At 37.1% G+C, this 13325-nt stretch overlaps 1 protein-coding gene across 1 annotated transcript in view; it reads left to right on the top strand.

Moving 5' to 3' along the window:
* The window catches only part of THSD7B (thrombospondin type 1 domain containing 7B), a 461283-nt gene that overhangs the window by 364100 nt on the left and 83858 nt on the right, over positions 1-13325 (top strand). The gene's annotated exons all lie outside the window — the stretch shown is intronic.

Raw genomic sequence — 13325 nt, 5'->3', positions numbered from 1 at the left:
CTTGAATTTTTATATCCTGCTGTCATTCTAGAAAATGACATAACTATTTTTACTCAAACTTTAGAAAAAAATGTTTTTGGACTAACAACAAATATGTCAAATTTCATTTGAAAAAATGAAAATATGCCAAAGTTGTAAGCTTCTGAAAGTAACCTCTAAGAGACAAAAGATTGAACAACCTTATAAAATAGACATTACCAGGTATACTACTGTCTACAATCCTGCTCCCACTGCAGACGTCTTTTTGATATATAACTGGCTTTGTAAGAACTGTAACTATAATGGAGCAAGATATGTCTTGTCTCAGGTGAACATATGGAACAAGATGCATAATTATGTATAATCAGGCATTCTCAGAAAACAATGATGTTCACGCATAATGAAGGATTTGAGAAGCAGACAGATAACACTGCAACATTTTCCCCTTTTTTTCTGCCATCATCCTGTATCCAAATCCTTATTTGTAGGACCTAGGTCAAAACCTTTTGTATGTAGCTATCTGTCCACTGGTTGATTATGACTAGTAGATAGATTACATTTTTATGCTCTTAATTTTGGCTGCGTCCCATGTAATTGGGATCAATTTCAGGCTTACTCTTTTCTTAAGATAAGTGCATGATTTAGGGTCTTTAACTATGTCAAGAATATCTGTAGTAAAGCACTCATTGAAGTACAGGATACAGGGCTTCTGAAATCAGTTCACTTCTGCTCTAAAAGAAATGTAAACCAGAATTCTGCTGGTTGCACCCTTCTCCCACCCCTTTCCAAAAGCACAGTTAGGTGGATCTTACATTCTTATTGGACTGGAGTGCTATGGAGCTATTTCTGTTCTCTGTCATAAACTATTGTATCAATACCAATGACTTTATGCAGTTATTTATATACCTCTTTTATCTACTATATGTAGTGTATATGGAATGCAGTATACTGCTGACCAGTAAGTAAAAGAACCATCATTGATATTAATAGAATGCTACAAATGAGAACCTTGTTGAGGGATGGGAGAAATAAAAGCTGCAAGTTCTGGCTTTGTTTAACTGTGGAAATAAACCTTGTGGTTTTTTTTTACTCTGGCTCTGCTGTTGTACTTTCTTGATTTTCTTCATGTCAAACTCAGTTTCAGAAACCTAAATCCTGTCCTTAACCTCAATTTTTTCTACAGAAAAAGAGGTGATTTTTCTCGTTTCCAAAGTAAAAAGATAGAATTACGGTATAGATGGTATTTTCCCCAATTTTTAGTCATTTTTAATAATATAGTAAAAATTATTTCTTTGTTTCTGTTACAGCTCTGTGAAAAAATTCTTGGTGGCAAAAAAACCTGTGAAAAATCCTGGCTTCTATACAGACTTTTTTGCTAAGACTAAAATGAGTTTTTGATGTGAAAACAATATATTTTCTGTCAGATAACCATCCACTCGCTGAGTGGAGAAAGAAAGCAAAGCCTGACATTTGTAGACAGCCCTTCTCCCACCACCTTGAGAAAATGTGAAAGCAAACCTACTCCAAGAACTTTGTACTGACCCATCAGATTCCCCCGTTTCCAAGCAGACTGCAGGCTTATCCTCTATTATCCTTCTGGATATTGGTCTGTATAAGACGCTTTAACTCCCAACAATCACAACTGTATTCAACTTCAATAAAGCTATTTTCAAATGGAAGGATTCAAGGATATAAAGACGCTTCTGAGGGAACCCAAAGTTCCCACCAGGGATGTTGCCTTTTTACTTATGATGTGAGTTTCAGTCTGCTTCAAAACTGGCAAATCTGATGGGGTGATACAGTGTTCTTGGTGTAGGTTTGCTTTCATATTTTCTCAAAGCAGGGAATTTAACAGTTTTCTATTGAATAGGGGCATTGCATAGGACCATTTTTGCTCATGAGAACTCATTTTCCATGCAAAAATTGCCCAGCTCAGCAATTTTTTGGAAAATACATTTGTTTTGCTTTATACTATATGCAGTCTTTTTACACTTCTCTATAATAATACCTATTAACTTTCATGCTGTTCATGAAAGTTCATCTGAAGGGGCTTTACAAACCTTACTTATGTCCCATAACAAATTCATCTACTTCACAGAAATTACTATCTCCATCTTACAAAGGGCTAGACCGAGGCCCAGCCCAGCCCAGTGCTACACAAGGAATTAGAAGAAGAGCCAGGAATAGAACCTAAAGGTGCTAATGGGCAGCCTCTTGCCTATTGACCAGACTGTGTTCCTCCATCAATTAAAATCACTATAAAGTCTTTAATTAAATGTGCGTTTGAAGAGTTTTTATTATTGTAAAAGGAAGTTGCATATTTAATTCTCTGTATGTTGGACTGAAAATGTGCCGGTAATGGCATCTTCTGATTGAAATTCTGTGTTGGCTTTTTTGAAGTAAAAATACCCTATATTTTATGACAGTACACAGAAAATACAGTAATGGAGTAGGAAAGGTACTGAGATTGTTTTATTCTGAAATGCCACTAAATGGAAAAGCAGACATGGAAGGTTAAGTTGCCCATTAGACAAAGAATGATCATTTTACCTCAGGAACTCATGTTAAATTAGTTTGGGCAGTATTTTTAAGGAAAAGTTTTGTTTGTGCCAAATCTCTAGTGGACAGTATGTCATTTTGCAAGACCAGCATAGACTGTGTGTCATAAATCAATGTGGCAATGGCTAAGACTGAGGCTGAACACACTCTTGCTTGTCTTTGTATTAGGAGCAAAGGAACACAATAGAATTGATGCCTTAGTTATTCCTTGGCAGCAGATTAAGTCCTTTTTTCCACTGTTCCTTCCTTTTGAAAGTCTTCTAGTACTTCTTTGCAAAGTCTTTCCAATGTAATTTTCAATACCCATTGTCTCTGAATTCTGGAGAATAAACAGTCTCACTCATTCTGAAAGGTAAATATCATGTCACATAGTTAAAATCATGCTAGTCTAATTCTGATTTGGACAAAAATAATAACATGCACAGTTAAGGATGCCAATTTGTCCTTAACGCACCCTGTAATATTCTAGGTTGATGTTACAAGAATATGAGAATCATAGGTAACCTTTTTTGTACACATTATAGCAGAAGTGATAGCGTTCTCTAGAAATAGCAAGAGCTAATGACAGAAAATGTATGAAGTTCTTTGCTTTGGTAAATTTAAATTAAGATTGTAGGATTTTAAGTCTTTGTCTTTACTTTCTCTTCTATTTATATGTAAAAGAACAAAAATATTTTTTCAAAAGATTTTATTGCTGGCAATGTAACAGTACTTGTATTGTAATGGCTACAAAATAGTGATGTGTCAATTCCTTTGGAGCATATTCTAAGTCAACCAGTACCTAACAGAAATTAATTAAAATACTTTGCAGTTCTACAGCACTTTCTATCCAAGGATTTCAATTTTTTCCCCAAAATATAAATGAAATAAGCTTCACAATCCTTCTGAGAGGCTGATAGATACTAACCCCACTTTATAGTTGAGGAAACTGAGGCATGTAATGTTCCCATGGTCTCCTGATTCTCAGGACTTTGCTTTTTTGACAATACCATCTTTCCTTTCCATTGTCAATTTTTCACGTTGTTACTTTATTTTATTTAAGTAAAAATCTTTCCTTTGACATTTATCAAGTCTTCAATGCTTTTTTTTTGATCCACTAAATTATCTTTGGAATGGGTATGATTCGTGCTTTCATATATTGGTGGAGAAAGTTTGCTGACTTCAAGACATATTTTCACCAAACCTCTGCCCCTGAGGATATGGAACAAGAAGAGCAAGTTAAGTCAGAAAGAATACATCTTTATACCCATAACTGGGCTTAGGTAATGTGCTCCCATTCAAGCTGGTAGAGAAACCAGGATGGATGAAATGCAATGGAGCAGTTGTACACACCAGCCAACCACTCTTCATATGCTAACCAGAAATCAGCAGGAGGACTACATGCTTAGCTTATTTCATCAAGAGTTGGTGTGAGGGGTCTCAGGGCAAGCTGGGGTCACATGTAGCACTGCCATGACTGACCCAGTTGAGGAAGCCAGGAACTGTGATATGAGTGTGATCTGTGGTAACAATATCACACGATCCCTTCATTTGGCAGAACTACTGGAGTGCTGCTGCATTCAGGGTCAGATGTGTCATCTCTGCCTTTGGATGCATTTCACCATTGGTTAATAAGTAAGAGTTTGATCCATTTTATTTATTCCCTGTGGGTGATCGGGCAGTACCCTGAAGAATTTGAGTTATTGCACTAAGCTTGCACAACTACTGCTATTGCTAGAATTCATGAAACTATCCAATCTTTTTTCTAAAAGATCTAGGTTTTTTACTGCATCTCCTGTGGTACTAGTTGCTCCAAGTTAATTGTACAACGGTGACTATTAAAAATGCAACACTGTTAAAAATTCACAACGTATACACAAAGGTATATGAGCTACCATAGTTATCGTCTGTCCGTGCACAGAGGAAGACTGTGGGATATCACATGCCACTATGTGGTAATTGTAGAAAAAGACTGACTTTTAAAAGTGGCCCATGCATACTGTGGAAAGTACTGTAGTGCTGGTATTTCCTTTTTACTTATTCCAAATTTGCTAACCATTCTCCTCTTAGTGTTGCTGAGTGTCCGTTCAGCCTTTCGTTCATTTGAAAACCTCAGTTAAGTTTTCTCCACCTTTTCTCTTTCCCATGCTAAAGAAATCTAGTTTTTGCAACCATTACATTGTAGATATGCATGTTAGAACTTGGCCTGAGATTTGCTAGAGCAGTGCAAGGAATGTAATCACATCTTTTCCTTGATTTTAATGGAAGAAGTGGCTAAATTCCCTTTATTGTTTTGAAAACTCCAGATTAAATTCTGCCATGTGGTGCCTCTAGCTATCTTTACTGAAATTAGCAAAACTGGATGAAAAACTCCATTTACATATACAAGGACACATATCCATATTCATATACATGGATAAAATAATTTTTAGAGTTAAACTGTCATATTTTCTATATTAATCCAACTAAGCACATTCATAGATATTTTCTGTTCACAGTTTCTCCTAAATTGCCTTAACTGAAGGATTCTTCAAATTAGGGGGCTAAAAATGAATCAACAGAATTAAGACTTTGATTTAAGGAAGTTAAATTTCCCCTGTCATCAAGATGTTGAAAGGAGCAAATTAACAAGAGATGGAAGTGGAAGGCAGTGGGGTTTTAAATGGTGACCCCATTCAAGCAGACCAGTAGTTAATTGTACAAAGGCATGTCAGAGCTGGAAAGGGGAGTAGATAAAAATGTGGGCAATTCTGTTATTATAGGCATTTAAATTACCGATGGAAAGCCGGTTAAGGAAGCCAGAAGAGTCTCTTAGAAGGAAGAAACAAAAGAAAGTTTATCTTAAACATTTGACAGATTTTTTTCGTCTTCAGTTAGGACCAAGGAATTAGCTTTGGTTTGTTGGTTTTGTTTATCTTAAGCAAAAGGAGTGTTTGTTATAAATTATCTTTACTGCCAGTGAGTGGAGGGAGTTTCTTTAGCATCCAGAGCAGAGAAGTCCTGTCTGTGTTCTCACTATTCTACCAGTGTGACTTTCTGATACTCAGCTTGTTGACAATAAGTTGATATATATGAAATTAAGTTGTACTCATCCAAAATAAGGGGAATGGACATGAAGAATTAAGTTATGCTAATTCATATACCCAACACTTAGAAGTTTTACTAAAAAGTCACCCAGGTAAAACATCTAAATTAGTTCCATTGTCAACATTAAAATAATTACAGTTTTGCCATTTTAAGTAGATAATATTGCTGTGGTATTCCCTGTACATTAGTTAGTACTAATTAATACTTAATAAGTGTTAATACTTTTTTCTTACACAGATTTCTTGTGCCCATTCCCCAAACTTTAATCTACTTCTGCGTGTTTAGTTTGCTTTGTCTTAGCCTTTTATTATACAATATTATTCTCCTTCTGAGTTGTTCTTTTGGTTTCCTTTCCCAAGACTGCAGCATAAAATAAAGTGAAACTGAACTCTTCCATCATTTCATCGTGTAATTATATAGATTTTTCCTCACTTGCCATCAACTAGGCATGCCCAGTTAAGCTAGCAGCTGAATATTTGACTCTGACATCTTTTTAGGTGACAGTATCAGAATCATCAGCCTTAGTAGGCTGCTAGACAGAGTATTGCATTATGATTTTGGAGCTTCAGTCCCAATTACAGCTTTTTGAGGGGTTGACAAATGTCTTTCCTGTGACTCTAAGATGTCCATTAATTGCATGGATCCTTCTTTATAGAGGAGATTCACTCCAGTTGCAAAGATCCTGGGTGTTTGGCTTATATAAGAGAGGGAGTTGGGGAAGATGGGGAAGTGAAACTGTAGTGGAATGCAGGACTTCTTCACAGCCCTCCCACAGTGGGTATTTCAGCATTTGCACCAGAAAAGCAGTCATGACATCTTTGCTTTGCACTCATTTATTCCCATGCAGTTCTGCTGAAGTCAAGGGTAGAATTTGACTCAGTGGTTCTTTAGGCTTGTAACCTCACCTGAGCTGTTCTGTTGTATAATCATTATCATCTGACATGAACCAGCTTTTGTGTTTTATTGGTTAAATATATTGTGAGATTAACCTGTTCTGGTTTTTACTTCTTAGTAGAGTTAGTGTGTTACTTAGTAGAGTTACTTAGTACAGTTACTGTGTTACCAAACAGATTTCATCCCCTATATTGCCTGTATTGTTAATGTAAAAGGTTACAATTTAAGGATCCACATGTTTGAAATGGACAGATTTGGCTAATCCTCATTAATGTACCGGTAGATAGCGAGATATTGGTTTGTCTTATAGATAAATATGTTGTAGGGTAACCATAGGTCAAGAAACTGAAGAGAAGTGGACTTTTATGCATTAATGAAATGTGACTGAATAGAGATCTTCTTGTATAATGAGAAGTGCATTCTGCCTTGTCACAGTTTATTTACAGCTTACCACTTGAGATGTACATAAATCAGCACTCTTGCATAGTCTTGTGATTTATTGCTCAATTAAAAGTAAGTTATGAGGGCTTTTAATCATTCTATGATTCATGTTATTTGAGTCAGCTGTTTTCAGTGTTTGCATCTTAACTATATGAGCATTATTGTATTAAGGCAGTGCTTTCTTGAATCATTTCTATTCTCCAGCAGATGTTACACAAGACAATGTCACAGAGGTTGGAAATTGCTGTATGGAACATGACAAGAACAAGATTTATTTTCTGCATTTCAATTCCTTAACTCAAGAAATCTGTGAACCTTCTCCCACAAGTAGAACTAGTTGAGTCTAATGAATTGTGAGAATTCTTCAGATGATAGGGACATGCAGAGCTTTATTTTATGATGGCCCAGAGAGTCATAGAGTTTAAGCCTAGAAGGGACCAGATCATCTGTTCTGACCACTTGTTTATCAGGCCACCAACACCACCCAGCACCTACATACTATACCCGAAAACCAATATTAGACCAAAGTATTACAGCCCACAAGAGATTAGACTATTATGTGCCACAGACAGAGTATAGGAGAGACCAAGGTGCATGAATGCCTGAGGCCCCTGCAATAGAAGGGAAATGATTAAGTGAAATATACCTAAATAATCCTGGTAAGTGACCTGCATCCACATGCTGTAGAGGAAGGCAACCCCCGAGCCCCCCAGATCACTGCCAAACTGGCCTAGGGGAAAATTCCTTCCTGAACCCACATATGGTGATCAGTTAGACCCTGAGTATGTGAGCAAGAATCAGTGAGCCAAGCATCAGAGAGAGAGAGAATGCTTGGTGTCACCTCAGAGTCCTGGCCCACCCTATCCAATGTTCTGTCTGCTTCCATGGCCATCCTTGATGCTTCAGTAGAAGGAGAGATATAGGGAGGCAGGGGCAGAGGGCATGAGGCAAAATCCCTTCCTGACCCTTGCAAGTGGCCATCTGAAGCCCTGAAGCATAAATATATAAATTAGAAGTGAGCCCCAGCACTGCTGAACCCTTCCCCGCAACCAACACAAGCAACCCTGTCATAATCACACTCATACATTTGTCCCACTCTCTCAAAACTATTGACTCCATCCCTGTACCTAGTATAATAAATCTACTGATTCTGATACCTTAGTGCACTATGCAAGATGGTTATGATAGTGGGTTGCAAAATAAATTTTGTGTGAGGATAGAATCTCCCTAAACTAAAATATCTACTAGATGTGTAAAGCTAGTGTATGAATTCAGAATCAGTGGAAATTAATTAGTGTGTTAGTACTTATTAAATTACTAATTAAAGTACTACTAAAATATTTTATGGCAAATGTATAATATGTTGTTAGAGTTATGGATTAGTTTTAAAAAGGATCATGATCATCGTAAAGTAGTACAAGAAACTGATTTTTAGGTGCAGTTTTATTGTAATAAAAGCAGTGCATTTGTGCACGTGTTCCAGATTCTGACCTTGAATGTTTGTGTGAACTTCACAGAGACTGATTTCAGGATAAGCCCCAATAGGACAGAATTTGACCCATATTTTATAATGTGATCAGTATAAACTTACATGTAGAGTAGGAACAAGTGAGCTGACTTAGCACCTTGGTGAACAGTTGAATGCTTTATGTTAACTTGTACTTACTGGGAGTGGCCTTTCCATACTTAAAGTTTCAACCATCTTCCACTATAAAACTGTATTGTCTCCATATGATTGAAGAATTGTCAGAGCATGAAAATTGCCATTTTTACTCTGATAGCAAAATAGAAAAATTCTGCAGTTTGAAGAAAATTAATCAAACTGTTTGTGAGTTGTATGTCATTAAAAGTTACTCTGATTTGAAAATTGTGGTTTGTATAACATTTGTCTCCCTCTAGCTCAAAAATTGCTCATTATTATTTCCTCAGACTTTCCATATAATTGAAAACCAACTGCCAGCTTCATTTGAAGAAGATAGGTTGTGATTAGCAAACTTATGGTTTTTGCTGTAGATATAGTTGGGGCCCAATCCTGCTCTCCTTCATTTCAAAGGGATTTATGATACCAATTCTGATTCCAGGGATGTCACTAGAATTGGAAGTGGGGTTGTTGTTTTTTTTGGTTTTTGTTTTGCCATTGGCTTTAATGAGAACAACAATGAACATTACATGTGAACATGTATGAACATATATTTGTGAACAAGATGCCCTCTCTTGGCTGGCTACTTCTGCTGTTTTGTGATGAAGTATGCATTTCTTTTTCACTTCCTAAGAATAATGGCCCTGAATCATCATTGTGGTACTCCAATTTTACACCAGTATAATTCCATTTAAATCAGTGAAGTGATACCAGCATATACTTCTTTAGTATGTAAGCAGTGTAAGTTTCAGATGTCCTTAACTACTTATTTTTGAATTTTGTAGATGATGTAGTGGGTAAGTCAATGAGCAACCTTAATTGGTTTCTAGAACAAAGTTTTATATCTGGACTTCAACTTTATGATTTGAGCATAGGTTTAAAAATCAGCATTAAAGATCCTACAACCAATCATCATTTGAGGTTTCCTACCCAAATGCACACGTGTTTCCATTGTTTGAAAATACTTGTGTTTTTTGTCACACCATAAGAAAAATATCTCAAGCATTGTTTCACTTAACAGTTGCAGATGTCTTTCAGATATTTTCTGAAAACAATACTTTTATCATCTCCCAGGGACTTGAATGTCAGCTCAGGAAATGCAATCTTGTAAATAGGATTTACCGTATGCAATTCTAATTATTGACAAAGAATAAATAATTTATTGTAGCACCTACACGGCTCTCATCAATGCTGCCAGCAAAAATGCATCATCTAAGTAGTTCCGAATGACTTTTTAAAATTCAGATGTAGAGTATTCTGAACATTCATCAATTATGTTTATTATGGCTTCATTGAGGAAAGATGAGAATTTTCATTTTTTGATTAAACAAAATTATGTGTCTAAAGAACTTACCAATTATTGTGCAAATTTATATTTTCACGAGGCTTTTGAAGAGGCTAAAATTGAGTTGCCTTAATAAATGAAAAAGAATAATGTTCTACTTATATGGGTTTAGCAGTAGAGTCTTTTCTAAGTAGGCCTTTCAGAAGCATGAAAACCTAGTCAATATGCTATTTTTAAAAATGTGCCCTGGTTTTTGATCTGTGCATTTGGCTGGGGAAGTAGTTAATAAACACACATTTGTTCCTGTTGTATATATCACAAAGGAAATCTAATTTCCTCCACTGAATGCTAACCTAACCTGCAGTACCTAACCTACAGTATATAGTGGAAAATGTCATTGAAAGATTTCTAAGGAACAGCATCACTTTATGAGCATGGGGCCCAAACCCACCAGGGGCTGAATATCCCTGAGTCACTTTGACTTGAATGTGCTCAGGATGTCACAAGAGGTTCTCAGCATTTAGCGGGACACAGACCTTTCAAAAGATGTAGGCACCTAGATAAAGTGGCTAGATTTCCATAAATGCTAAGTGACCAGCCATTCCCATTGTTTTCAGTGGTAACTACTGAGTGTTGAGCACAGCTGAAAATCTGCCCCTTAACCCATAAAAGGTTTCAAAATGTCTGAGAATAGGTCCAATCTGTTTCTTAATCTACATTCAGTATTCTCATAAATCATCTATGGCCGTCTGAGAATATCTCTGCCAATGATACCTTCACTGTCTAATGCTGTGTTTATACTGTCACTGCCGCCAGTTCGATCTTTCTGGATCGACTGAGCGGTCAGTAAGACCCCCTCAATCGATCAGGAAGTTGACTGAGTAAATCCAGCCCCTCAAGAAGCATAGCGCTGCGTTGACGGGAACAGTTCCCATCGGTGCAGCGCAGTGTAGACAGCGCGCAGAAGGGAAGCACAGCAGTCGACGTCAGTTACGCAAACTACTCTGTGTGTTTGCGTAACTCCCATCGACTGCTGCCGAATCGCGAGGTAAGTGTAAACCAGCCCTAAGAAGCGTTTCCTTTGCTGCCACTCGTCTAATTATTATCCAGTTGTTTTATTATCTTTCTCTTTGCAACAAGCTCCCCTGTGTCAAAAGTGTCATCTGGGGACCCATCCTACTGCTGTTGAAATCATTGGCAAAACAACTATTGGCTTCAGTAGGAGATAACTACATCTTTAATATCAATCCCTGATAAAATGTTGGAATAAGTAACATCCTTAATAAATTCTGTGACTGTCAGAAAGACAATGTATTACTGCTGGTGTCTGGTCTGAAGGTTGCATAACTTTAACTGCAGAGAGGCAGGAGACAACATACAACTGCTTTCTCAAATAACCACCCTTTGACGAACTTGCTCCGAAGCATGTTTCCAGACAACTATATTTCCAGACAACTATGCTGTTACTTTCAGGCTGCTTAGTTACTTCCCACTCTAAAAGAAGTTACTAAAAAATAACATTATAGGGTAATTCAAAAAAAAAAAAACCTGAACAGTTCCAAACTTTGGAAATTTGCAGTTCATTTTCAGTGAACTAGAGATGGACACCAAACCAAACACAACTGAGGAAATCCAGATTTGGATTCAAATTTATAGGCTAAATTTGCATCTGGCTCTTTTAAAATGGGCCAAATAAACCTCAGGAATACTGAGAAAGTCCTGATCCAGATCTCAACCCACATTTATTGCTATGCTTACAATGAATTTTAATTCTCATTAATATAATTTATATATTTAATAATACCACAATAACTGTTAAATATAGCACTTTGAGTTCTTTGCTTTAGCATTATAGAATTCATTAGTTAATGTTTGGAAAGTGCTGTAAATACGTAATATCCTTTAGAGGGCTGTGTAGCTGTGTTATTTTTATTAAGGGCCAGATCCTGTAAACATTTACTACAGGCCATAGTGCTTTCTGCCATAAGTAGTTATATTGAAGTCAGAAGTAAGCACTATACCCAGCAGCATTTGTAGGATTAGGCTCTTGTTTTGAGTACCTAAAAACAAATCTCCGGAGGGGTTGGGGGGGGGGAATCTTCCATGTCTTATGTTCCTGTAGCTAAGAGCTGGTGTTGGACAGTAAATGAACAGGATTTATATTTATGGGAATTTGTTCATAGAAAAAACAGACATCAGTAAGTGGGTACTTTAGTAGCTAGGGAAGCAATAGATATGCATTAGAAAATCCATCTGAGAAATCAATTATAATTAGAGTTTGTCTAGTGAAGAAAGAATATAAATATTCTGTCTATATAAATGAGGTATTAATAATCAGCTGGTGGGCAGCAAAATAGGCTTTATGAATAGTCTTGCAGGTGAGTAAAATAAAACAAATAGACTAGATTCTATAGTCCTTATGTTCCCATAACACCCATTGAAGTAACAGGTGTTTCATGAGAGTGAGATCTGAAAGACTGTGCCTCATAGTATAAAGTACATACATTGCTCATCAGTCCTTATCCATCAAGTTTATAAAGATGATGATGAAACTCAATCAAGCTAAATACTTGCATATAGGATATATTTATCATATTCAGTTCAGGTCAGTGCATTGATTAATGACTTGGTATGTCCATTCCTGCAATTAAATACCCACAGCTGGCTAATGTCAGCTGACTCAAATTTGCAAAGCTTGGGCTATGGGATTGTTTAATTGCAGTGTCAACGTTCAGGCTTGGGCTGGTGCCTGGTCTCTGGAACCCTCCCCCCTCAAAGATTTTCATCAAAATTAATCTCTTCATTTTTACATAATTAGTCTCCGCTCAGTGTCTGTGTGAAATCTGTAGCATTTTTGCTTCAAAAATGTATAAATCCTTGGGTATACGTTATATCCGGGTGAGGAGTTCCTAACTACAGAACCAGATTCCAAATATGGAAACAATGAACCAGTTTTGGGCACACCTAGCTGTCTGCATCTCCTCCTACATTTTTTGAGGTTACCAGATTCACTACTGCTGTTAGCAAGTTTTGCCAGTTGTGAAGGTCTTTAAGATGTTACAAAAAAATTTACTTTTGTGGAGAGTAAAAAAACTAATCTTAGACAGAAATACTCTGATATCCTATACACTATACTTGCTCCACAAGATATGTAAATAAACCTTTCTAATGGGTTATATTCTTACTAAAAATAAGGAGGGAACATGTACAAAGCTCTTTATTCTCTCTTCGAGAGTTGCTCATATGCATTCCATGTAGGTGAGTGCGCGCCCCGTGCACGAGCCTGTGGAAAACTTTTCTGCCCTAGCAACCCAGTGGTCGGTCTCGGCGCCCCCTGGAGTGGCGCGCGTATAGTGCGGTATATAGGGCGCCACCGACCGCGCGGGTCCCCAATTCCTTCTTTCCGCCCGTGACGGTCAGTGGAACGTCTGCCCCTTGCCTCTTCAGCAAGTAGCAACCTAT

Source organism: Emydura macquarii, unplaced genomic scaffold (genome assembly GCF_026122565.2).
Source record: "Emydura macquarii macquarii isolate MOO-44397 ecotype Brisbane River unplaced genomic scaffold, CSIRO-AGI_Emac_v2 contig_1253, whole genome shotgun sequence".
Lineage (NCBI taxonomy): Eukaryota > Metazoa > Chordata > Testudines > Chelidae > Emydura > Emydura macquarii.
Note: the sequence above shows the minus strand (reverse complement) of the source record. Positions and strands in the feature narration are given on the sequence as shown.